Raw genomic sequence first — 24,363 nt, 5'->3', positions numbered from 1 at the left:
ATCCAGGTAATTTTCTGGGGAGCAGGACTCCAAATAGCACTTGTCACATGAATGTATTGTGAGAAAAGTAAAGGCCCGGGAATGAGAGACTGAAATGTCCTGTTTGGAACGAGTGTTAGATTTTGAATGGCTCACGTTCGAACGGCAGCTGTGCTGCTTGCGTTTTGTCAAGTTGAGCCAGCAGAATTGTAGGATGTCAGCCGCTATTTTGCAAAATACGAGTTGTTGGGAGAAATATGTGCGTATGAATGTTGGTTGCATTGCAGGGATGATGAACTGAATGACTGGCACTGCCGGTTAATTCATGCAGGAAGAATGAATGGAGTGTGTTTGTTGTGTGTTTGCACAGGAGGAATGAGTGTGATGCTGCTCAGTAAGAGTGCAGAATTTGGAGCACGTTTTTCTAGTGCTTTTGTGCACAGGTGTCAGGATGGCCGAGTGGTCTAAGGCGCCAGACTCAAGGACTGTTAATCCTTACCTTACCGATGGTTGGTGAATTCTGGTCCCTTTCTAGGGGCGTGGGTTCGAATCCCACTTCTGACATTACCTTTTGATCCACACAATTACAACCAGCGTCAAAAAGCCTGCTCAACTCATCTTCAATTTACAAGTGGCCACCACTAATACCTCAAAGGTATTGCCGTTTGCCAACAAGCTAAAGGCAACGCTCACAGACCAACTTCTTTTCCTCAGAAAACTTACCACATCCTAACACTGTCCTTGGGGATAAGGTTTCAAATCACACTTCTCTTTTCAACCAATTCCCACACTAAAAATCAGGGAGTCAGAAATCTACCTTTTTACCCTACCTTGATGCATTCCACATTGCTTTCTGCTGCTGTGGCTTTCAATCCCACTGCAAACAGTGGTGTTTCTCAGGAAAAGGGCACCAGAGTCAAAGAATGAGACTTCTTCCACACAAAGGCTGCTGAATTCTGCTCCGTTACTCAGGGAATTACTTCCAATGCTACTTCCCACATTAACATTTTGCCAGAAACAAAGGCACCACAGCCAAGCAATTCAGGCACCAGTGCGTAAAAGTTGCCAGAGTTGATGCCTTTTTTAGGCCGTGCCTTTCGGGTGGCAATGCTCAGACTAATGCTTATGGCCAAGGGCGCAATAGCTGCAGAGTGCCTTGTTTCCCCTCACAAAGTTGGGAGATCCAGGTAATTTTCTGGGGAGCAGGACTCCAAATAGCACTTGTCACATGAATGTATTGTGAGAAAAGTAAAGGCCCGGGAATGAGAGACTGAAATGTCCTGTTTGGAACGAGTGTTAGATTTTGAATGGCTCACGTTCGAACGGCAGCTGTGCTGCTTGCGTTTTGTCAAGTTGAGCCAGCAGAATTGTAGGATGTTAGCCGCTATTTTGCAAAATACGAGTTGTTGGGAGAAATATGTGCGTATGAATGTTGGTTGCATTGCAGGGATGATGAACTGAATGACTGGCACTGCCGGTTAATTCATGCAGGAAGAATGAATGGAGTGTGTTTGTTGTGTGTTTGCACAGGAGGAATGAGTGTGATGCTGCTCAGTAAGAGTGCAGAATTTGGAGCACGTTTTTCTAGTGCTTTTGTACACAGGTGTCAGGATGGCCGAGTGGTATAAGGCGCCAGACTCAAGGACTGTTAATCCTTACCTTACCGATGGTTGGTGAATTCTGGTCCCTTTCTAGGGGCGTGGGTTCAAATCCCACTTCTGACATTACCTTTTGATCCACACAATTACAACCAGCGTCAAAAAGCCTGCTCAACTCATCTTCAATTTACAAGTGGCCACCACTAATACCTCAAAGGTATTGCCGTTTGCCAACAAGCTAAAGGCAACGCTCACAGACCAACTTCTTTTCCTCAGAAAACTTACCACATCCTAACACTGTCCTTGGGGATAAGGTTTCAAATCACACTTCTCTTTTCAACCAATTCCCACACTAAAAATCAGGGAGTCAGAAATCTACCTTTTTACCCTACCTTGATGCATTCCACATTGCTTTCTGCTGCTGTGGCTTTCAATCCCACTGCAAACAGTGGCGTTTCTCAGGAAAAGGGCACCAGAGTCAAAGAATGAGACTTCTTCCACACAAAGGCTGCTGAATTCTGCTCCGTTACTCAGGGAATTACTTCCAATGCTACTTCCCACATTAACATTTTGCCAGAAACAAAGGCACCACAGCCAAGCAATTCAGGCACCAGTGCGTAAAAGTTGCCAGAGTTGATGCCTTTTTTAGGCCGTGCCTTTCGGGTGGCAATGCTCAGACTAATGCTTATGGCCAAGGGCGCAATAGCTGCAGAGTGCCTTGTTTCCCCTCACAAAGTTGGGAGATCCAGGTAATTTTCTGGGGAGCAGGACTCCAAATAGCACTTGTCACATGAATGTATTGTGAGAAAAGTAAAGGCCCGGGAATGAGAGACTGAAATGTCCTGTTTGGAACGAGTGTTAGATTTTGAATGGCTCACGTTCGAACGGCAGCTGTGCTGCTTGCGTTTTGTCAAGTTGAGCCAGCAGAATTGTAGGATGTCAGCCGCTATTTTGCAAAATACGAGTTGTTGGGAGAAATATGTGCGTATGAATGTTGGTTGCATTGCAGGGATGATGAACTGAATGACTGGCACTGCCGGTTAATTCATGCAGGAAGAATGAATGGAGTGTGTTTGTTGTGTGTTTGCACAGGAGGAATGAGTGTGATGCTGCTCAGTAAGAGTGCAGAATTTGGAGCACCTTTTTCTAGAGCTTTTGTGCACAGGTGTCAGGATGGCCGAGTGGTCTAAGGCGCCAGACTCAAGGACTGTTAATCCTTACCTTACCGATGGTTGGTGAATTCTGGTCCCTTTCTAGGGGCGTGGGTTCGAATCCCACTTCTGACATTACCTTTTGATCCACACAATTACAACCAGCGTCAAAAAGCCTGCTCAACTCATCTTCAATTTACAAGTGGCCACCACTAATACCTCAAAGGTATTGCCGTTTGCCAACAAGCTAAAGGCAACGCTCACAGACCAACTTCTTTTCCTCAGAAAACTTACCACATCCTAACACTGTCCTTGGGGATAAGGTTTCAAATCACACTTCTCTTTTCAACCAATTCCCACACTAAAAATCAGGGAGTCAGAAATCTACCTTTTTACCCTACCTTGATGCATTCCACATTGCTTTCTGCTGCTGTGGCTTTCAATCCCACTGCAAACAGTGGTGTTTCTCAGGAAAAGGGCACCAGAGTCAAAGAATGAGACTTCTTCCACACAAAGGCTGCTGAATTCTGCTCCGTTACTCAGGGAATTACTTCCAATGCTACTTCCCACATTAACATTTTGCCAGAAACAAAGGCACCACAGCCAAGCAATTCAGGCACCAGTGCGTAAAAGTTGCCAGAGTTGATGCCTTTTTTAGGCCGTGCCTTTCGGGTGGCAATGCTCAGACTAATGCTTATGGCCAAGGGCGCAATAGCTGCAGAGTGCCTTGTTTCCCCTCACAAAGTTGGGAGATCCAGGTAATTTTCTGGGGAGCAGGACTCCAAATAGCACTTGTCACATGAATGTATTGTGAGAAAAGTAAAGGCCCGGGAATGAGAGACTGAAATGTCCTGTTTGGAACGAGTGTTAGATTTTGAATGGCTCACGTTCGAACGGCAGCTGTGCTGCTTGCGTTTTGTCAAGTTGAGCCAGCAGAATTGTAGGATGTCAGCCGCTATTTTGCAAAATACGAGTTGTTGGGAGAAATATGTGCGTATGAATGTTGGTTGCATTGCAGGGATGATGAACTGAATGACTGGCACTGCCGGTTAATTCATGCAGGAAGAATGAATGGAGTGTGTTTGTTGTGTGTTTGCACAGGAGGAATGAGTGTGATGCTGCTCAGTAAGAGTGCAGAATTTGGAGCACGTTTTTCAAGAGCTTTTGTGCACAGGTGTCAGGATGGCCGAGTGGTCTAAGGCGCCAGACTCAAGGACTGTTAATCCTTACCTTACCGATGGTTGGTGAATTCTGGTCCCTTTCTAGGGGCGTGGGTTCGAATCCCACTTCTGACATTACCTTTTGATCCACACAATTACAACCAGCGTCAAAAAGCCTGCTCAACTCATCTTCAATTTACAAGTGGCCACCACTAATACCTCAAAGGTATTGCCGTTTGCCAACAAGCTAAAGGCAACGCTCACAGACCAACTTCTTTTCCTCAGAAAACTTACCACATCCTAACACTGTCCTTGGGGATAAGGTTTCAAATCACACTTCTCTTTTCAACCAATTCCCACACTAAAAATCAGGGAGTGAGAAATCTACCTTTTTATCCTACCTTGATGCATTCCACATTGCTTTCTGCTGCTGTGGCTTTCAATCCCACTGCAAACAGTGGTGTTTCTCAGGAAAAGGGCACCAGAGTCAAAGAATGAGACTTCTTCCACACAAAGGCTGCTGAATTCTGCTCCGTTACTCAGGGAATTACTTCCAATGCTACTTCCCACATTAACATTTTGCCAGAAACAAAGGCACCACAGCCAAGCAATTCAGGCACCAGTGCGTAAAAGTTGCCAGAGTTGATGCCTTTTTTAGGCCGTGCCTTTCGGGTGGCAATGCTCAGACTAATGCTTATGGCCAAGGGCGCAATAGCTGCAGAGTGCCTTGTTTCCCCTCACAAAGTTGGGAGATCCAGGTAATTTTCTGGGGAGCAGGACTCCAAATAGCACTTGTCACATGAATGTATTGTGAGAAAAGTAAAGGCCCGGGAATGAGAGACTGAAATGTCCTGTTTGGAACGAGTGTTAGATTTTGAATGGCTCACGTTCGAACGGCAGCTGTGCTGCTTGCGTTTTGTCAAGTTGAGCCAGCAGAATTGTAGGATGTCAGCCGCTATTTTGCAAAATACGAGTTGTTGGGAGAAATATGTGCGTATGAATGTTGGTTGCATTGCAGGGATGATGAACTGAATGACTGGCACTGCCGGTTAATTCATGCAGGAAGAATGAATGGAGTGTGTTTGTTGTGTGTTTGCACAGGAGGAATGAGTGTGATGCTGCTCAGTAAGAGTGCAGAATTTGGAGCACGTTTTTCAAGAGCTTTTGTGCACAGGTGTCAGGATGGCCGAGTGGTCTAAGGCGCCAGACTCAAGGACTGTTAATCCTTACCTTACCGATGGTTGGTGAATTCTGGTCCCTTTCTAGGGGCGTGGGTTCAAATCCCATTTCTGACATTACCTTTTGATCCACACAATTACAACCAGCGTCAAAAAGCCTGCTCAACTCATCTTCAATTTACAAGTGGCCACCACTAATACCTCAAAGGTATTGCCGTTTGCCAACAAGCTAAAGGCAACGCTCACAGACCAACTTCTTTTCCTCAGAAAACTTACCACATCCTAACACTGTCCTTGGGGATAAGGTTTCAAATCACACTTCTCTTTTCAACCAATTCCCACACTAAAAATCAGGGAGTCAGAAATCTACCTTTTTACCCTACCTTGATGCATTCCACATTGCTTTCTGCTGCTGTGGCTTTCAATCCCACTGCAAACAGTGGTGTTTCTCAGGAAAAGGGCACCAGAGTCAAAGAATGAGACTTCTTCCACACAAAGGCTGCTGAATTCTGCTCCGTTACTCAGGGAATTACTTCCAATGCTACTTCCCACATTAACATTTTGCCAGAAACAAAGGCACCACAGCCAAGCAATTCAGGCACCAGTGCGTAAAAGTTGCCAGAGTTGATGCCTTTTTTAGGCCGTGCCTTTCGGGTGGCAATGCTCAGACTAATGCTTATGGCCAAGGGCGCAATAGCTGCAGAGTGCCTTGTTTCCCCTCACAAAGTTGGGAGATCCAGGTAATTTTCTGGGGAGCAGGACTCCAAATAGCACTTGTCACATGAATGTATTGTGAGAAAAGTAAAGGCCCGGGAATGAGAGACTGAAATGTCCTGTTTGGAACGAGTGTTAGATTTTGAATGGCTCACGTTCGAACGGCAGCTGTGCTGCTTGCGTTTTGTCAAGTTGAGCCAGCAGAATTGTAGGATGTCAGCCGCTATTTTGCAAAATACGAGTTGTTGGGAGAAATATGTGCGTATGAATGTTGGTTGCATTGCAGGGATGATGAACTGAATGACTGGCACTGCCGGTTAATTCATGCAGGAAGAATGAATGGAGTGTGTTTGTTGTGTGTTTGCACAGGAGGAATGAGTGTGATGCTGCTCAGTAAGAGTGCAGAATTTGGAGCACCTTTTTCTAGAGCTTTTGTGCACAGGTGTCAGGATGGCCGAGTGGTCTAAGGCGCCAGACTCAAGGACTGTTAATCTTTACCTTACCGATGGTTGGTGAATTCTGGTCCCTTTCTAGGGGCGTGGGTTCGAATCCCACTTCTTACATTACCTTTTGATCCACACAATTACAACCAGCGTCAAAAAGCCTGCTCAACTCATCTTCAATTTACAAGTGGCCACCACTAATACCTCAAAGGTATTGCCGTTTGCCAACAAGCTAAAGGCAACGCTCACAGACCAACTTCTTTTCCTCAGAAAACTTACCACATCCTAACACTGTCCTTGGGGATAAGGTTTCAAATCACACTTCTCTTTTCAACCAATTCCCACACTAAAAATCAGGGAGTCAGAAATCTACCTTTTTACCCTACCTTGATGCATTCCACATTGCTTTCTGCTGCTGTGGCTTTCAATCCCACTGCAAACAGTGGTGTTTCTCAGGAAAAGGGCACCAGAGTCAAAGAATGAGACTTCTTCCACACAAAGGCTGCTGAATTCTGCTCCGTTACTCAGGGAATTACTTCCAATGCTACTTCCCACATTAACATTTTGCCAGAAACAAAGGCACCACAGCCAAGCAATTCAGGCACCAGTGCGTAAAAGTTGCCAGAGTTGATGCCTTTTTTAGGCCGTGCCTTTCGGGTGGCAATGCTCAGACTAATGCTTATGGCCAAGGGCGCAATAGCTGCAGAGTGCCTTGTTTCCCCTCACAAAGTTGGGAGATCCAGGTAATTTTCTGGGGAGCAGGACTCCAAATAGCACTTGTCACATGAATGTATTGTGAGAAAAGTAAAGGCCCGGGAATGAGAGACTGAAATGTCCTGTTTGGAACGAGTGTTAGATTTTGAATGGCTCACGTTCGAACGGCAGCTGTGCTGCTTGCGTTTTGTCAAGTTGAGCCAGCAGAATTGTAGGATGTCAGCCGCTATTTTGCAAAATACGAGTTGTTGGGAGAAATATGTGCGTATGAATGTTGGTTGCATTGCAGGGATGATGAACTGAATGACTGGCACTGCCGGTTAATTCATGCAGGAAGAATGAATGGAGTGTGTTTGTTGTGTGTTTGCACAGGAGGAATGAGTGTGATGCTGCTCAGTAAGAGTGCAGAATTTGGAGCACGTTTTTCTAGAGCTTTTGTGCACAGGTGTCAGGATGGCCGAGTGGTCTAAGGCGCCAGACTCAAGGACTGTTAATCCTTACCTTACCGATGGTTGGTGAATTCTGGTCCCTTTCTAGGGGCGTGGGTTCGAATCCCACTTCTGACATTACCTTTTGATCCACACAATTACAACCAGCGTCAAAAAGCCTGCTCAACTCATCTTCAATTTACAAGTGGCCACCACTAATACCTCAAAGGTATTGCCGTTTGCCAACAAGCTAAAGGCAACGCTCACAGACCAACTTCTTTTCCTCAGAAAACTTACCACATCCTAACACTGTCCTTGGGGATAAGGTTTCAAATCACACTTCTCTTTTCAACCAATTCCCACACTAAAAATCAGGGAGTCAGAAATCTACCTTTTTACCCTACCTTGATGCATTCCACATTGCTTTCTGCTGCTGTGGCTTTCAATCCCACTGCAAACAGTGGTGTTTCTCAGGAAAAGGGCACCAGAGTCAAAGAATGAGACTTCTTCCACACAAAGGCTGCTGAATTCTGCTCCGTTACTCAGGGAATTACTTCCAATGCTACTTCCCACATTAACATTTTGCCAGAAACAAAGGCACCACAGCCAAGCAATTCAGGCACCAGTGCGTAAAAGTTGCCAGAGTTGATGCCTTTTTTAGGCCGTGCCTTTCGGGTGGCAATGCTCAGACTAATGCTTATGGCCAAGGGCGCAATAGCTGCAGAGTGCCTTGTTTCCCCTCACAAAGTTGGGAGATCCAGGTAATTTTCTGGGGAGCAGGACTCCAAATAGCACTTGTCACATGAATGTATTGTGAGAAAAGTAAAGGCCCGGGAATGAGAGACTGAAATGTCCTGTTTGGAACGAGTGTTAGATTTTGAATGGCTCACGTTCGAACGGCAGCTGTGCTGCTTGCGTTTTGTCAAGTTGAGCCAGCAGAATTGTAGGATGTCAGCCGCTATTTTGCAAAATACGAGTTGTTGGGAGAAATATGTGCGTATGAATGTTGGTTGCATTGCAGGGATGATGAACTGAATGACTGGCACTGCCGGTTAATTCATGCAGGAAGAATGAATGGAGTGTGTTTGTTGTGTGTTTGCACAGGAGGAATGAGTGTGATGCTGCTCAGTAAGAGTGCAGAATTTGGAGCACGTTTTTCTAGAGCTTTTGTGCACAGGTGTCAGGATGGCCGAGTGGTCTAAGGCGCCAGACTCAAGGACTGTTAATCCTTACCTTACCGATGGTTGGTGAATTCTGGTCCCTTTCTAGGGGCGTGGGTTCGAATCCCACTTCTGACATTACCTTTTGATCCACACAATTACAACCAGCGTCAAAAAGCCTGCTCAACTCATCTTCAATTTACAAGTGGCCACCACTAATACCTCAAAGGTATTGCCGTTTGCCAACAAGCTAAAGGCAACGCTCACAGACCAACTTCTTTTCCTCAGAAAACTTACCACATCCTAACACTGTCCTTGGGGATAAGGTTTCAAATCACACTTCTCTTTTCAACCAATTCCCACACTAAAAATCAGGGAGTCAGAAATCTACCTTTTTACCCTACCTTGATGCATTCCACATTGCTTTCTGCTGCTGTGGCTTTCAATCCCACTGCAAACAGTGGTGTTTCTCAGGAAAAGGGCACCAGAGTCAAAGAATGAGACTTCTTCCACACAAAGGCTGCTGAATTCTGCTCCGTTACTCAGGGAATTACTTCCAATGCTACTTCCCACATTAACATTTTGCCAGAAACAAAGGCACCACAGCCAAGCAATTCAGGCACCAGTGCGTAAAAGTTGCCAGAGTTGATGCCTTTTTTAGGCCGTGCCTTTCGGGTGGCAATGCTCAGACTAATGCTTATGGCCAAGGGCGCAATAGCTGCAGAGTGCCTTGTTTCCCCTCACAAAGTTGGGAGATCCAGGTAATTTTCTGGGGAGCAGGACTCCAAATAGCACTTGTCACATGAATGTATTGTGAGAAAAGTAAAGGCCCGGGAATGAGAGACTGAAATGTCCTGTTTGGAACGAGTGTTAGATTTTGAATGGCTCACGTTCGAACGGCAGCTGTGCTGCTTGCGTTTTGTCAAGTTGAGCCAGCAGAATTGTAGGATGTCAGCCGCTATTTTGCAAAATACGAGTTGTTGGGAGAAATATGTGCGTATGAATGTTGGTTGCATTGCAGGGATGATGAACTGAATGACTGGCACTGCCGGTTAATTCATGCAGGAAGAATGAATGGAGTGTGTTTGTTGTGTGTTTGCACAGGAGGAATGAGTGTGATGCTGCTCAGTAAGAGTGCAGAATTTGGAGCACGTTTTTCAAGAGCTTTTGTGCACAGGTGTCAGGATGGCCGAGTGGTCTAAGGCGCCAGACTCAAGGACTGTTAATCCTTACCTTACCGATGGTTGGTGAATTCTGGTCCCTTTCTAGGGGCGTGGGTTCGAATCCCACTTCTGACATTACCTTTTGATCCACACAATTACAACCAGCGTCAAAAAGCCTGCTCAACTCATCTTCAATTTACAAGTGGCCACCACTAATACCTCAAAGGTATTGCCGTTTGCCAACAAGCTAAAGGCAACGCTCACAGACCAACTTCTTTTCCTCAGAAAACTTACCACATCCTAACACTGTCCTTGGGGATAAGGTTTCAAATCACACTTCTCTTTTCAACCAATTCCCACACTAAAAATCAGGGAGTGAGAAATCTACCTTTTTATCCTACCTTGATGCATTCCACATTGCTTTCTGCTGCTGTGGCTTTCAATCCCACTGCAAACAGTGGTGTTTCTCAGGAAAAGGGCACCAGAGTCAAAGAATGAGACTTCTTCCACACAAAGGCTGCTGAATTCTGCTCCGTTACTCAGGGAATTACTTCCAATGCTACTTCCCACATTAACATTTTGCCAGAAACAAAGGCACCACAGCCAAGCAATTCAGGCACCAGTGCGTAAAAGTTGCCAGAGTTGATGCCTTTTTTAGGCCGTGCCTTTCGGGTGGCAATGCTCAGACTAATGCTTATGGCCAAGGGCGCAATAGCTGCAGAGTGCCTTGTTTCCCCTCACAAAGTTGGGAGATCCAGGTAATTTTCTGGGGAGCAGGACTCCAAATAGCACTTGTCACATGAATGTATTGTGAGAAAAGTAAAGGCCCGGGAATGAGAGACTGAAATGTCCTGTTTGGAACGAGTGTTAGATTTTGAATGGCTCACGTTCGAACGGCAGCTGTGCTGCTTGCGTTTTGTCAAGTTGAGCCAGCAGAATTGTAGGATGTCAGCCGCTATTTTGCAAAATACGAGTTGTTGGGAGAAATATGTGCGTATGAATGTTGGTTGCATTGCAGGGATGATGAACTGAATGACTGGCACTGCCGGTTAATTCATGCAGGAAGAATGAATGGAGTGTGTTTGTTGTGTGTTTGCACAGGAGGAATGAGTGTGATGCTGCTCAGTAAGAGTGCAGAATTTGGAGCACGTTTTTCAAGAGCTTTTGTGCACAGGTGTCAGGATGGCCGAGTGGTCTAAGGCGCCAGACTCAAGGACTGTTAATCCTTACCTTACCGATGGTTGGTGAATTCTGGTCCCTTTCTAGGGGCGTGGGTTCAAATCCCATTTCTGACATTACCTTTTGATCCACACAATTACAACCAGCGTCAAAAAGCCTGCTCAACTCATCTTCAATTTACAAGTGGCCACCACTAATACCTCAAAGGTATTGCCGTTTGCCAACAAGCTAAAGGCAACGCTCACAGACCAACTTCTTTTCCTCAGAAAACTTACCACATCCTAACACTGTCCTTGGGGATAAGGTTTCAAATCACACTTCTCTTTTCAACCAATTCCCACACTAAAAATCAGGGAGTCAGAAATCTACCTTTTTACCCTACCTTGATGCATTCCACATTGCTTTCTGCTGCTGTGGCTTTCAATCCCACTGCAAACAGTGGTGTTTCTCAGGAAAAGGGCACCAGAGTCAAAGAATGAGACTTCTTCCACACAAAGGCTGCTGAATTCTGCTCCGTTACTCAGGGAATTACTTCCAATGCTACTTCCCACATTAACATTTTGCCAGAAACAAAGGCACCACAGCCAAGCAATTCAGGCACCAGTGCGTAAAAGTTGCCAGAGTTGATGCCTTTTTTAGGCCGTGCCTTTCGGGTGGCAATGCTCAGACTAATGCTTATGGCCAAGGGCGCAATAGCTGCAGAGTGCCTTGTTTCCCCTCACAAAGTTGGGAGATCCAGGTAATTTTCTGGGGAGCAGGACTCCAAATAGCACTTGTCACATGAATGTATTGTGAGAAAAGTAAAGGCCCGGGAATGAGAGACTGAAATGTCCTGTTTGGAACGAGTGTTAGATTTTGAATGGCTCACGTTCGAACGGCAGCTGTGCTGCTTGCGTTTTGTCAAGTTGAGCCAGCAGAATTGTAGGATGTCAGCCGCTATTTTGCAAAATACGAGTTGTTGGGAGAAATATGTGCGTATGAATGTTGGTTGCATTGCAGGGATGATGAACTGAATGACTGGCACTGCCGGTTAATTCATGCAGGAAGAATGAATGGAGTGTGTTTGTTGTGTGTTTGCACAGGAGGAATGAGTGTGATGCTGCTCAGTAAGAGTGCAGAATTTGGAGCACGTTTTTCTAGAGCTTTTGTGCACAGGTGTCAGGATGGCCGAGTGGTCTAAGGCGCCAGACTCAAGGACTGTTAATCCTTACCTTACCGATGGTTGGTGAATTCTGGTCCCTTTCTAGGGGCGTGGGTTCGAATCCCACTTCTGACATTACCTTTTGATCCACACAATTACAACCAGCGTCAAAAAGCCTGCTCAACTCATCTTCAATTTACAAGTGGCCACCACTAATACCTCAAAGGTATTGCCGTTTGCCAACAAGCTAAAGGCAACGCTCACAGACCAACTTCTTTTCCTCAGAAAACTTACCACATCCTAACACTGTCCTTGGGGATAAGGTTTCAAATCACACTTCTCTTTTCAACCAATTCCCACACTAAAAATCAGGGAGTGAGAAATCTACCTTTTTACCCTACCTTGATGCATTCCACATTGCTTTCTGCTGCTGTGGCTTTCAATCCCACTGCAAACAGTGGTGTTTCTCAGGAAAAGGGCACCAGAGTCAAAGAATGAGACTTCTTCCACACAAAGGCTGCTGAATTCTGCTCCGTTACTCAGGGAATTACTTCCAATGCTACTTCCCACATTAACATTTTGCCAGAAACAAAGGCACCACAGCCAAGCAATTCAGGCACCAGTGCGTAAAAGTTGCCAGAGTTGATGCCTTTTTTAGGCCGTGCCTTTCGGGTGGCAATGCTCAGACTAATGCTTATGGCCAAGGGCGCAATAGCTGCAGAGTGCCTTGTTTCCCCTCACAAAGTTGGGAGATCCAGGTAATTTTCTGGGGAGCAGGACTCCAAATAGCACTTGTCACATGAATGTATTGTGAGAAAAGTAAAGGCCCGGGAATGAGAGACTGAAATGTCCTGTTTGGAACGAGTGTTAGATTTTGAATGGCTCACGTTCGAACGGCAGCTGTGCTGCTTGCGTTTTGTCAAGTTGAGCCAGCAGAATTGTAGGATGTCAGCCGCTATTTTGCAAAATACGAGTTGTTGGGAGAAATATGTGCGTATGAATGTTGGTTGCATTGCAGGGATGATGAACTGAATGACTGGCACTGCCGGTTAATTCATGCAGGAAGAATGAATGGAGTGTGTTTGTTGTGTGTTTGCACAGGAGGAATGAGTGTGATGCTGCTCAGTAAGAGTGCAGAATTTGGAGCACGTTTTTCAAGAGCTTTTGTGCACAGGTGTCAGGATGGCCGAGTGGTCTAAGGCGCCAGACTCAAGGACTGTTAATCCTTACCTTACCGATGGTTGGTGAATTCTGGTCCCTTTCTAGGGGCGTGGGTTCAAATCCCATTTCTGACATTACCTTTTGATCCACACAATTACAACCAGCGTCAAAAAGCCTGCTCAACTCATCTTCAATTTACAAGTGGCCACCACTAATACCTCAAAGGTATTGCCGTTTGCCAACAAGCTAAAGGCAACGCTCACAGACCAACTTCTTTTCCTCAGAAAACTTACCACATCCTAACACTGTCCTTGGGGATAAGGTTTCAAATCACACTTCTCTTTTCAACCAATTCCCACACTAAAAATCAGGGAGTCAGAAATCTACCTTTTTACCCTACCTTGATGCATTCCACATTGCTTTCTGCTGCTGTGGCTTTCAATCCCACTGCAAACAGTGGTGTTTCTCAGGAAAAGGGCACCAGAGTCAAAGAATGAGACTTCTTCCACACAAAGGCTGCTGAATTCTGCTCCGTTACTCAGGGAATTACTTCCAATGCTACTTCCCACATTAACATTTTGCCAGAAACAAAGGCACCACAGCCAAGCAATTCAGGCACCAGTGCGTAAAAGTTGCCAGAGTTGATGCCTTTTTTAGGCCGTGCCTTTCGGGTGGCAATGCTCAGACTAATGCTTATGGCCAAGGGCGCAATAGCTGCAGAGTGCCTTGTTTCCCCTCACAAAGTTGGGAGATCCAGGTAATTTTCTGGGGAGCAGGACTCCAAATAGCACTTGTCACATGAATGTATTGTGAGAAAAGTAAAGGCCCGGGAATGAGAGACTGAAATGTCCTGTTTGGAACGAGTGTTAGATTTTGAATGGCTCACGTTCGAACGGCAGCTGTGCTGCTTGCGTTTTGTCAAGTTGAGCCAGCAGAATTGTAGGATGTCAGCCGCTATTTTGCAAAATACGAGTTGTTGGGAGAAATATGTGCGTATGAATGTTGGTTGCATTGCAGGGATGATGAACTGAATGACTGGCACTGCCGGTTAATTCATGCAGGAAGAATGAATGGAGTGTGTTTGTTGTGTGTTTGCACAGGAGGAATGAGTGTGATGCTGCTCAGTAAGAGTGCAGAATTTGGAGCACGTTTTTCAAGAGCTTTTGTGCACAGGTGTCAGGATGGCCGAGTGGTCTAAGGCGCCAGACTCAAGGACTGTTAATCCTTACCTTACCGATGGTTGGTGAATTCTGGTCCCTTTCTAGGGGCGTGGGTTCGAATCCCACTTCTGACATTACCTTTTGATCCACACAATTACAACCAGCGTCAAAAAGCCTGCTCAACTCATCTTCAATTTACAAGTGGCCACCACTAATACCTCAAAGGTATTGCCGTTTGCCAACAAGCTAAAGGCAACGCTCACAGACCAACTTCTTTTCCTCAGAAAACTTACCACATCCTAACACTGTCCTTGGGGATAAGGTTTCAAATCACACTTCTCTTTTCAACCAATTCCCACACTAAAAATCAGGGAGTCAGAAATCTACCTTTTTACCCTACCTTGATGCATTCCACATTGCTTTCTGCTGCTGTGGCTTTCAATCCCACTGCAAACAGTGGTGTTTCTCAGGAAAAGGGCACCAGAGTCAAAGAATGAGACTTCTTCCACACAAAGGCTGCTGAATTCTGCTCCGTTACTCAGGGAATTACTTCCAATGCTACTTCCCACATTAACATTTTGCCAGAAACAAAGGCACCACAGCCAAGCAATTCAGGCACCAGTGCGTAAAAGTTGCCAGAGTTGATGCCTTTTTTAGGCCGTGCCTTTCGGGTGGCAATGCTCAGACTAATGCTTATGGCCAAGGGCGCAATAGCTGCAGAGTGCCTTGTTTCCCCTCACAAAGTTGGGAGATCCAGGTAATTTTCTGGGGAGCAGGACTCCAAATAGCACTTGTCACATGAATGTATTGTGAGAAAAGTAAAGGCCCGGGAATGAGAGACTGAAATGTCCTGTTTGGAACGAGTGTTAGATTTTGAATGGCTCACGTTCGAACGGCAGCTGTGCTGCTTGCGTTTTGTCAAGTTGAGCCAGCAGAATTGTAGGATGTCAGCCGCTATTTTGCAAAATACGAGTTGTTGGGAGAAATATGTGCGTATGAATGTTGGTTGCATTGCAGGGATGATGAACTGAATGACTGGCACTGCCGGTTAATTCATGCAGGAAGAATGAATGGAGTGTGTTTGTTGTGTGTTTGCACAGGAGGAATGAGTGTGATGCTGCTCAGTAAGAGTGCAGAATTTGGAGCACGTTTTTCAAGAGCTTTTGTGCACAGGTGTCAGGATGGCCGAGTGGTCTAAGGCGCCAGACTCAAGGACTGTTAATCCTTACCTTACCGATGGTTGGTGAATTCTGGTCCCTTTCTAGGGGCGTGGGTTCAAATCCCATTTCTGACATTACCTTTTGATCCACACAATTACAACCAGCGTCAAAAAGCCTGCTCAACTCATCTTCAATTTACAAGTGGCCACCACTAATACCTCAAAGGTATTGCCGTTTGCCAACAAGCTAAAGGCAACGCTCACAGACCAACTTCTTTTCCTCAGAAAACTTACCACATCCTAACACTGTCCTTGGGGATAAGGTTTCAAATCACACTTCTCTTTTCAACCAATTCCCACACTAAAAATCAGGGAGTCAGAAATCTACCTTTTTACCCTACCTTGATGCATTCCACATTGCTTTCTGCTGCTGTGGCTTTCAATCCCACTGCAAACAGTGGTGTTTCTCAGGAAAAGGGCACCAGAGTCAAAGAATGAGACTTCTTCCACACAAAGGCTGCTGAATTCTGCTCCGTTACTCAGGGAATTACTTCCAATGCTACTTCCCACATTAACATTTTGCCAGAAACAAAGGCACCACAGCCAAGCAATTCAGGCACCAGTGCGTAAAAGTTGCCAGAGTTGATGCCTTTTTTAGGCCGTGCCTTTCGGGTGGCAATGCTCAGACTAATGCTTATGGCCAAGGGCGCAATAGCTGCAGAGTGCCTTGTTTCCCCTCACAAAGTTGGGAGATCCAGGTAATTTTCTGGGGAGCAGGACTCCAAATAGCACTTGTCACATGAATGTATTGTGAGAAAAGTAAAGGCCCGGGAATGAGAGACTGAAATGTCCTGTTTGGAACGAGTGTTAGATTTTGAATGGCTCACGTTCGAACGGCAGCTGTGCTGCTTGCGTTTTGTCAAGTTGAGCCAGCAGAATTGTAGGATGTCAGCCGCTATTTTGCAAAATACGAGTTGTTGGGAGAAATATGTGCGTATGAATGTTGGTTGCATTGCAGGGATGATGAACTGAATGACTGGCACTGCCGGTTAATTCATGCAGGAAGAATGAATGGAGTGTGTTTGTTGTGTGTTTGCACAGGAGGAATGAGTGTGATGCTGCTCAGTAAGAGTGCAGAATTTGGAGCACGTTTTTCAACAGCTTTTGTGCACAGGTGTCAGGATGGCCGAGTGGTCTAAGGCGCCAGACTCAAGGACTGTTAATCCTTACCTTACCGATGGTTGGTGAATTCTGGTCCCTTTCTAGGGGCGTGGGTTCGAATCCCACTTCTGACATTACCTTTTGATCCACACAATTACAACCAGCGTCAAAAAGCCTGCTCAACTCATCTTCAATTTACAAGTGGCCACCACTAATACCTCAAAGGTATTGCCGTTTGCCAACAAGCTAAAGGCAACGCTCACAGACCAACTTCTTTTCCTCAGAAAACTTACCACATCCTAACACTGTCCTTGGGGATAAGGTTTCAAATCACACTTCTCTTTTCAACCAATTCCCACACTAAAAATCAGGGAGTCAGAAATCTACCTTTTTACCCTACCTTGATGCATTCCACATTGCTTTCTGCTGCTGTGGCTTTCAATCCCACTGCAAACAGTGGTGTTTCTCAGGAAAAGGGCACCAGAGTCAAAGAATGAGACTTCTTCCACACAAAGGCTGCTGAATTCTGCTCCGTTACTCAGGGAATTACTTCCAATGCTACTTCCCACATTAACATTTTGCCAGAAACAAAGGCACCACAGCCAAGCAATTCAGGCACCAGTGCGTAAAAGTTGCCAGAGTTGATGCCTTTTTTAGGCCGTGCCTTTCGGGTGGCAATGCTCAGACTAATGCTTATGGCCAAGGGCGCAATAGCTGCAGAGTGCCTTGTTTCCCCTCACAAAGTTGGGAGATCCAGGTAATTTTCTGGGGAGCAGGACTCCAAATAGCACTTGTCACATGAATGTATTGTGAGAAAAGTAAAGGCCCGGGAATGAGAGACTGAAATGTCCTGTTTGGAACGAGTGTTAGATTTTGAATGGCTCACGTTCGAACGGCAGCTGTGCTGCTTGCGTTTTGTCAAGTTGAGCCAGCAGAATTGTAGGATGTCAGCCGCTATTTTGCAAAATACGAGTTGTTGGGAGAAATATGTGCGTATGAATGTTGGTTGCATTGCAGGGATGATGAACTGAATGACTGGCACTGCCGGTTAATTCATGCAGGAAGAATGAATGGAGTGTGTTTGTTGTGTGTTTGCACAGGAGGAATGAGTGTGATGCTGCTCAGTAAGAGTGCAGAATTTGGAGCACGTTTTTCTAGAGCTTTTGTGCACAGGTGTCAGGATGGCCGAGTGGTCTAAGGCGCCAGACTCAAGGACTGTTAATCCTTACCTTACCGATGGTTGGTGAATTCTGGTCCCTTTCTAGGGGCGTGGGTTCGAATCCCACTTCTGACATTACCTTTTGATCCACACAATTACAACCAGCGTCAAAAAGCCTGCTCAACTCATCTTCAATTTACAAGTGGCCACCACTAATACCTCAAAGGTATTGCCGTTTGCCAACAAGCTAAAGGCAACGCTCACAGACCAACTTCTTTTCCTCAGAAAACTTACCACATCCTAACACTGTCCTTGGGGATAAGGTTTCAAATCACACTTCTCTTTTCAACCAATTCCCACACTAAAAATCAGGGAGTCAGAAATCTACCTTTTTACCCTACCTTGATGCATTCCACATTGCTTTCTGCTGCTGTGGCTTTCAATCCCACTGCAAACAGTGGTGTTTCTCAGGAAAAGGGCACCAGAGTCAAAGAATGAGACTTCTTCCACACAAAGGCTGCTGAATTCTGCTCCGTTACTCAGGGAATTACTTCCAATGCTACTTCCCACATTAACATTTTGCCAGAAACAAAGGCACCACAGCCAAGCAATTCAGGCACCAGTGCGTAAAAGTTGCCAGAGTTGATGCCTTTTTTAGGCCGTGCCTTTCGGGTGGCAATGCTCAGACTAATGCTTATGGCCAAGGGCGCAATAGCTGCAGAGTGCCTTGTTTCCCCTCACAAAGTTGGGAGATCCAGGTAATTTTCTGGGGAGCAGGACTCCAAATAGCACTTGTCACATGAATGTATTGTGAGAAAAGTAAAGGCCCGGGAATGAGAGACTGAAATGTCCTGTTTGGAACGAGTGTTAGATTTTGAATGGCTCACGTTCGAACGGCAGCTGTGCTGCTTGCGTTTTGTCAAGTTGAGCCAGCAGAATTGTAGGATGTCAGCCGCTATTTTGCAAAATACGAGTTGTTGGGAGAAATATGTGCGTATGAATGTTGGTTGCATTGCAGGGATGATGAACTGAATGACTGGCACTGCCGGTTAATTCATGCAGGAAGAATGAATGGAGTGTGTTTGTTGTGTGTTTGCACAGGAGGAATGAGTGTGATGCTGCTCAGTAAGAGTGCAGAATTTGGAGCACGTTTTTCTAGAGCTTTTGTGCACAGGTGTCAGGATGGCCGAGTGGTCTAAGGCGCCAGACTCAAGGACTGTTAATCCTTACCTTACCGATGGTTGGTGAATTCTGGTCCCTTTCTAGGGGCGTGGGTTCGAATCCCACTTCTGACATTACCTTTTGATCCACACAATTACAACCAGCGTCAAAAAGCCTGCTCAACTCATCTTCAATTTACAAGTGGCCACCACTAATACCTCAAAGGTATTGCCGTTTGCCAACAAGCTAAAGGCAACGCTCACAGACCAACTTCTTTTCCTCAGAAAACTTACCACATCCTAACACTGTCCTTGGGGATAAGGTTTCAAATCACACTTCTCTTTTCAACCAATTCCCACACTAAAAATCAGGGAGTCAGAAATCTACCTTTTTACCCTACCTTGATGCATTCCACATTGCTTTCTGCTGCTGTGGCTTTCAATCCCACTGCAAACAGTGGTGTTTCTCAGGAAAAGGGCACCAGAGTCAAAGAATGAGACTTCTTCCACACAAAGGCTGCTGAATTCTGCTCCGTTACTCAGGGAATTACTTCCAATGCTACTTCCCACATTAACATTTTGCCAGAAACAAAGGCACCACAGCCAAGCAATTCAGGCACCAGTGCGTAAAAGTTGCCAGAGTTGATGCCTTTTTTAGGCCGTGCCTTTCGGGTGGCAATGCTCAGACTAATGCTTATGGCCAAGGGCGCAATAGCTGCAGAGTGCCTTGTTTCCCCTCACAAAGTTGGGAGATCCAGGTAATTTTCTGGGGAGCAGGACTCCAAATAGCACTTGTCACATGAATGTATTGTGAGAAAAGTAAAGGCCCGGGAATGAGAGACTGAAATGTCCTGTTTGGAACGAGTGTTAGATTTTGAATGGCTCACGTTCGAACGGCAGCTGTGCTGCTTGCGTTTTGTCAAGTTGAGCCAGCAGAATTGTAGGATGTCAGCCGCTATTTTGCAAAATACGAGTTGTTGGGAGAAATATGTGCGTATGAATGTTGGTTGCATTGCAGGGATGATGAACTGAATGACTGGCACTGCCGGTTAATTCATGCAGGAAGAATGAATGGAGTGTGTTTGTTGTGTGTTTGCACAGGAGGAATGAGTGTGATGCTGCTCAGTAAGAGTGCAGAATTTGGAGCACGTTTTTCTAGAGCTTTTGTGCACAGGTGTCAGGATGGCCGAGTGGTCTAAGGCGCCAGACTCAAGGACTGTTAATCCTTACCTTACCGATGGTTGGTGAATTCTGGTCCCTTTCTAGGGGCGTGGGTTCGAATCCCACTTCTGACATTACCTTTTGATCCACACAATTACAACCAGCGTCAAAAAGCCTGCTCAACTCATCTTCAATTTACAAGTGGCCACCACTAATACCTCAAAGGTATTGCCGTTTGCCAACAAGCTAAAGGCAACGCTCACAGACCAACTTCTTTTCCTCAGAAAACTTACCACATCCTAACACTGTCCTTGGGGATAAGGTTTCAAATCACACTTCTCTTTTCAACCAATTCCCACACTAAAAATCAGGGAGTCAGAAATCTACCTTTTTACCCTACCTTGATGCATTCCACATTGCTTTCTGCTGCTGTGGCTTTCAATCCCACTGCAAACAGTGGTGTTTCTCAGGAAAAGGGCACCAGAGTCAAAGAATGAGACTTCTTCCACACAAAGGCTGCTGAATTCTGCTCCGTTACTCAGGGAATTACTTCCAATGCTACTTCCCACATTAACATTTTGCCAGAAACAAAGGCACCACAGCCAAGCAATTCAGGCACCAGTGCGTAAAAGTTGCCAGAGTTGATGCCTTTTTTAGGCCGTGCCTTTCGGGTGGCAATGCTCAGACTAATGCTTATGGCCAAGGGCGCAATAGCTGCAGAGTGCCTTGTTTCCCCTCACAAAGTTGGGAGATCCAGGTAATTTTCTGGGGAGCAGGACTCCAAATAGCACTTGTCACATGAATGTATTGTGAGAAAAGTAAAGGCCCGGGAATGAGAGACTGAAATGTCCTGTTTGGAACGAGTGTTAGATTTTGAATGGCTCACGTTCGAACGGCAGCTGTGCTGCTTGCGTTTTGTCAAGTTGAGCCAGCAGAATTGTAGGATGTCAGCCGCTATTTTGCAAAATACGAGTTGTTGGGAGAAATATGTGCGTATGAATGTTGGTTGCATTGCAGGGATGATGAACTGAATGACTGGCACTGCCGGTTAATTCATGCAGGAAGAATGAATGGAGTGTGTTTGTTGTGTGTTTGCACAGGAGGAATGAGTGTGATGCTGCTCAGTAAGAGTGCAGAATTTGGAGCACGTTTTTCTAGAGCTTTTGTGCACAGGTGTCAGGATGGCCGAGTGGTCTAAGGCGCCAGACTCAAGGACTGTTAATCCTTACCTTACCGATGGTTGGTGAATTCTGGTCCCTTTCTAGGGGCGTGGGTTCGAATCCCACTTCTGACATTACCTTTTGATCCACACAATTACAACCAGCGTCAAAAAGCCTGCTCAACTCATCTTCAATTTACAAGTGGCCACCACTAATACCTCAAAGGTATTGCCGTTTGCCAACAAGCTAAAGGCAACGCTCACAGACCAACTTCTTTTCCTCAGAAAACTTACCACATCCTAACACTGTCCTTGGGGATAAGGTTTCAAATCACACTTCTCTTTTCAACCAATTCCCACACTAAAAATCAGGGAGTCAGAAATCTACCTTTTTACCCTACCTTGATGCATTCCACATTGCTTTCTGCTGCTGTGGCTTTCAATCCCACTGCAAACAGTGGTGTTTCTCAGGAAAAGGGCACCAGAGTCAAAGAATGAGACTTCTTCCACACAAAGGCTGCTGAATTCTGCTCCGTTACTCAGGGAATTACTTCCAATGCTACTTCCCACATTAACATTTTGCCAGAAACAAAGGCACCACAGCCAAGCAATTCAGGCACCAGTGCGTAAAAGTTGCCAGAGTTGATGCCTTTCTTAGGCCGTGCCTTTCGGGTGGCAATGCTCAGACTAATGCTTATGGCCAAGGGCGCAATAGCTGCAGAGTGCCTTGTTTCCCCTCACAAAGTTGGGAGATCCAGGTAATTTTCTGGGGAGCAGGACTCCAAATAGCACTTGTCACATGAATGTATTGTGAGAAAAGTAAAGGCCCGGGAATGAGAGACTGAAATGTCCTGTTTGGAACGAGTGTTAGATTTTGAATGGCTCACGTTCGAACGGCAGCTGTGCTGCTTGCGTTTTGTCAAGTTGAGCCAGCAGAATTGTAGGATGTTAGCCGCTATTTTGCAAAATACGAGTTGTTGGGAGAAATATGAGCGTATGAATGTTGGTTGCATTGCAGGGATGATGAACTGAATGACTGGCACTGCCGGTTAATTCATGCAGGAAGAATGAATGGAGTGTGTTTGTTGTGTGTTTGCACAGGAGGAATGAGTGTGATGCTGCTCAGTAAGAGTGCAGAATTTGGAGCACGTTTTTCTAGTGCTTTTGTACACAGGTGTCAGGATGGCCGAGTGGTCTAAGGCGCCAGACTCAAGGACTGTTAATCCTTACCGATGGTTGGTGAATTCTGGTCCCTTTCTAGGGGCGTGGGTTCGAATCCCACTTCTGACATTACCTTTTGATCCACACAATTACAACCAGCGTCAAAAAGCCTGCTCAACTCATCTTCAATTTACAAGTGGCCACCACTAATACCTCAAAGGTATTGCCGTTTGCCAACAAGCTAAAGGCAACGCTCACAGACCAACTTCTTTTCCTCAGAAAACTTACCACATCCTAACACTGTCCTTGGGGATAAGGTTTCAAATCACACTTCTCTTTTCAACCAATTCCCACACTAAAAATCAGGGAGTCAGAAATCTACCTTTTTACCCTACCTTGATGCATTCCACATTGCTTTCTGCTGCTGTGGCTTTCAATCCCACTGCAAACAGTGGTGTTTCTCAGGAAAAGGGCACCAGAGTCAAAGAATGAGACTTCTTCCACACAAAGGCTGCTGAATTCTGCTCCGTTACTCAGGGAATTACTTCCAATGCTACTTCCCACATTAACATTTTGCCAGAAACAAAGGCACCACAGCCAAGCAATTCAGGCACCAGTGCGTAAAAGTTGCCAGAGTTGATGCCTTTTTTAGGCCGTGCCTTTCGGGTGGCAATGCTCAGACTAATGCTTATGGCCAAGGGCGCAATAGCTGCAGAGTGCCTTGTTTCCCCTCACAAAGTTGGGAGATCCAGGTAATTTTCTGGGGAGCAGGACTCCAAATAGCACTTGTCACATGAATGTATTGTGAGAAAAGTAAAGGCCCGGGAATGAGAGACTGAAATGTCCTGTTTGGAACGAGTGTTAGATTTTGAATGGCTCACGTTCGAACGGCAGCTGTGCTGCTTGCGTTTTGTCAAGTTGAGCCAGCAGAATTGTAGGATGTTAGCCGCTATTTTGCAAAATACGAGTTGTTGGGAGAAATATGTGCGTATGAATGTTGGTTGCATTGCAGGGATGATGAACTGAATGACTGGCACTGCCGGTTAATTCATGCAGGAAGAATGAATGGAGTGTGTTTGTTGTGTGTTTGCACAGGAGGAATGAGTGTGATGCTGCTCAGTAAGAGTGCAGAATTTGGAGCACGTTTTTCTAGAGCTTTTGTGCACAGGTGTCAGGATGGCCGAGTGGTCTAAGGCGCCAGACTCAAGAACTGTTAATCCTTACCTTACCGATGGTTGGTGAATTCTGGTCCCTTTCTAGGGGCGTGGGTTCGAATCCCACTTCTGACATTACCTTTTGATCCACACAATTACAACCAGCGTCAAAAAGCCTGCTCAACTCATCTTCAATTTACAAGTGGCCACCACTAATACCTCAAAGGTATTGCCGTTTGCCAACAAGCTAAAGGCAACGCTCACAGACCAACTTCTTTTCCTCAGAAAACTTACCACATCCTAACACTGTCCTTGGGGATAAGGTTTCAAATCACACTTCTCTTTTCAACCAATTCCCACACTAAAAATCAGGGAGTCAGAAATCTACCTTTTTACCCTACCTTGATGCATTCCACATTGCTTTCTGCTGCTGTGGCTTTCAATCCCACTGCAAACAGTGGTGTTTCTCAGGAAAAGGGCACCAGAGTCAAAGAATGAGACTTCTTCCACACAAAGGCTGCTGAATTCTGCTCCGTTACTCAGGGAATTACTTCCAATGCTACTTCCCACATTAACATTTTGCCAGAAACAAAGGCACCACAGCCAAGCAATTCAGGCACCAGTGCGTAAAAGTTGCCAGAGTTGATGCCTTTTTTAGGCCGTGCCTTTCGGGTGGCAATGCTCAGACTAATGCTTATGGCCAAGGGCGCAATAGCTGCAGAGTGCCTTGTTTCCCCTCACAAAGTTGGGAGATCCAGGT

The 24,363-nt window shown here is 45.7% G+C and overlaps 21 non-coding genes across 21 annotated transcripts; all 21 read left to right on the top strand.

Annotated features, from left to right (window-relative positions):
- Positions 1-424: 424 nt before the first annotated feature.
- On the top strand, positions 425-543 carry trnal-caa (transfer RNA leucine (anticodon CAA)). Its single transcript has 2 exons — positions 425-462; positions 498-543. It is a non-coding gene; the product is annotated as a tRNA-Leu (tRNA).
- A 1,041-nt stretch (positions 544-1,584) lies between these two features.
- trnal-caa (transfer RNA leucine (anticodon CAA)) lies at positions 1,585-1,703 on the top strand. The gene is made up of 2 exons: positions 1,585-1,622; positions 1,658-1,703. It is a non-coding gene; the product is annotated as a tRNA-Leu (tRNA).
- A 1,041-nt stretch (positions 1,704-2,744) lies between these two features.
- trnal-caa (transfer RNA leucine (anticodon CAA)) lies at positions 2,745-2,863 on the top strand. The gene is made up of 2 exons: positions 2,745-2,782; positions 2,818-2,863. It is a non-coding gene; the product is annotated as a tRNA-Leu (tRNA).
- Positions 2,864-3,904: 1,041 nt separating this feature from the next.
- trnal-caa (transfer RNA leucine (anticodon CAA)) lies at positions 3,905-4,023 on the top strand. The gene is made up of 2 exons: positions 3,905-3,942; positions 3,978-4,023. It is a non-coding gene; the product is annotated as a tRNA-Leu (tRNA).
- A 1,041-nt stretch (positions 4,024-5,064) lies between these two features.
- On the top strand, positions 5,065-5,183 carry trnal-caa (transfer RNA leucine (anticodon CAA)). The gene is made up of 2 exons: positions 5,065-5,102; positions 5,138-5,183. It is a non-coding gene; the product is annotated as a tRNA-Leu (tRNA).
- Positions 5,184-6,224: 1,041 nt separating this feature from the next.
- On the top strand, positions 6,225-6,343 carry trnal-caa (transfer RNA leucine (anticodon CAA)). Its single transcript has 2 exons — positions 6,225-6,262; positions 6,298-6,343. It is a non-coding gene; the product is annotated as a tRNA-Leu (tRNA).
- Positions 6,344-7,384: 1,041 nt separating this feature from the next.
- Positions 7,385-7,503, top strand: trnal-caa (transfer RNA leucine (anticodon CAA)). Its single transcript has 2 exons — positions 7,385-7,422; positions 7,458-7,503. It is a non-coding gene; the product is annotated as a tRNA-Leu (tRNA).
- A 1,041-nt stretch (positions 7,504-8,544) lies between these two features.
- On the top strand, positions 8,545-8,663 carry trnal-caa (transfer RNA leucine (anticodon CAA)). Its single transcript has 2 exons — positions 8,545-8,582; positions 8,618-8,663. It is a non-coding gene; the product is annotated as a tRNA-Leu (tRNA).
- A 1,041-nt stretch (positions 8,664-9,704) lies between these two features.
- trnal-caa (transfer RNA leucine (anticodon CAA)) lies at positions 9,705-9,823 on the top strand. Its single transcript has 2 exons — positions 9,705-9,742; positions 9,778-9,823. It is a non-coding gene; the product is annotated as a tRNA-Leu (tRNA).
- Positions 9,824-10,864: 1,041 nt separating this feature from the next.
- Positions 10,865-10,983, top strand: trnal-caa (transfer RNA leucine (anticodon CAA)). The gene is made up of 2 exons: positions 10,865-10,902; positions 10,938-10,983. It is a non-coding gene; the product is annotated as a tRNA-Leu (tRNA).
- Positions 10,984-12,024: 1,041 nt separating this feature from the next.
- Positions 12,025-12,143, top strand: trnal-caa (transfer RNA leucine (anticodon CAA)). The gene is made up of 2 exons: positions 12,025-12,062; positions 12,098-12,143. It is a non-coding gene; the product is annotated as a tRNA-Leu (tRNA).
- A 1,041-nt stretch (positions 12,144-13,184) lies between these two features.
- Positions 13,185-13,303, top strand: trnal-caa (transfer RNA leucine (anticodon CAA)). The gene is made up of 2 exons: positions 13,185-13,222; positions 13,258-13,303. It is a non-coding gene; the product is annotated as a tRNA-Leu (tRNA).
- Positions 13,304-14,344: 1,041 nt separating this feature from the next.
- On the top strand, positions 14,345-14,463 carry trnal-caa (transfer RNA leucine (anticodon CAA)). Its single transcript has 2 exons — positions 14,345-14,382; positions 14,418-14,463. It is a non-coding gene; the product is annotated as a tRNA-Leu (tRNA).
- Positions 14,464-15,504: 1,041 nt separating this feature from the next.
- trnal-caa (transfer RNA leucine (anticodon CAA)) lies at positions 15,505-15,623 on the top strand. The gene is made up of 2 exons: positions 15,505-15,542; positions 15,578-15,623. It is a non-coding gene; the product is annotated as a tRNA-Leu (tRNA).
- A 1,041-nt stretch (positions 15,624-16,664) lies between these two features.
- trnal-caa (transfer RNA leucine (anticodon CAA)) lies at positions 16,665-16,783 on the top strand. The gene is made up of 2 exons: positions 16,665-16,702; positions 16,738-16,783. It is a non-coding gene; the product is annotated as a tRNA-Leu (tRNA).
- Positions 16,784-17,824: 1,041 nt separating this feature from the next.
- On the top strand, positions 17,825-17,943 carry trnal-caa (transfer RNA leucine (anticodon CAA)). Its single transcript has 2 exons — positions 17,825-17,862; positions 17,898-17,943. It is a non-coding gene; the product is annotated as a tRNA-Leu (tRNA).
- Positions 17,944-18,984: 1,041 nt separating this feature from the next.
- On the top strand, positions 18,985-19,103 carry trnal-caa (transfer RNA leucine (anticodon CAA)). The gene is made up of 2 exons: positions 18,985-19,022; positions 19,058-19,103. It is a non-coding gene; the product is annotated as a tRNA-Leu (tRNA).
- Positions 19,104-20,144: 1,041 nt separating this feature from the next.
- Positions 20,145-20,263, top strand: trnal-caa (transfer RNA leucine (anticodon CAA)). The gene is made up of 2 exons: positions 20,145-20,182; positions 20,218-20,263. It is a non-coding gene; the product is annotated as a tRNA-Leu (tRNA).
- Positions 20,264-21,304: 1,041 nt separating this feature from the next.
- On the top strand, positions 21,305-21,423 carry trnal-caa (transfer RNA leucine (anticodon CAA)). Its single transcript has 2 exons — positions 21,305-21,342; positions 21,378-21,423. It is a non-coding gene; the product is annotated as a tRNA-Leu (tRNA).
- Positions 21,424-22,464: 1,041 nt separating this feature from the next.
- On the top strand, positions 22,465-22,578 carry trnal-caa (transfer RNA leucine (anticodon CAA)). Its single transcript has 2 exons — positions 22,465-22,502; positions 22,533-22,578. It is a non-coding gene; the product is annotated as a tRNA-Leu (tRNA).
- Positions 22,579-23,619: 1,041 nt separating this feature from the next.
- Positions 23,620-23,738, top strand: trnal-caa (transfer RNA leucine (anticodon CAA)). Its single transcript has 2 exons — positions 23,620-23,657; positions 23,693-23,738. It is a non-coding gene; the product is annotated as a tRNA-Leu (tRNA).
- Positions 23,739-24,363: the final 625 nt, after the last annotated feature.

The sequence above is a fragment of the Somniosus microcephalus genome, chromosome 19, assembly GCF_052327205.1.
Source record: "Somniosus microcephalus isolate GS21.2 chromosome 19, FLI_Smic_1.0, whole genome shotgun sequence".
Lineage (NCBI taxonomy): Eukaryota > Metazoa > Chordata > Chondrichthyes > Squaliformes > Somniosidae > Somniosus > Somniosus microcephalus.
This window is presented reverse-complemented; position numbering and strand designations above follow the sequence as displayed.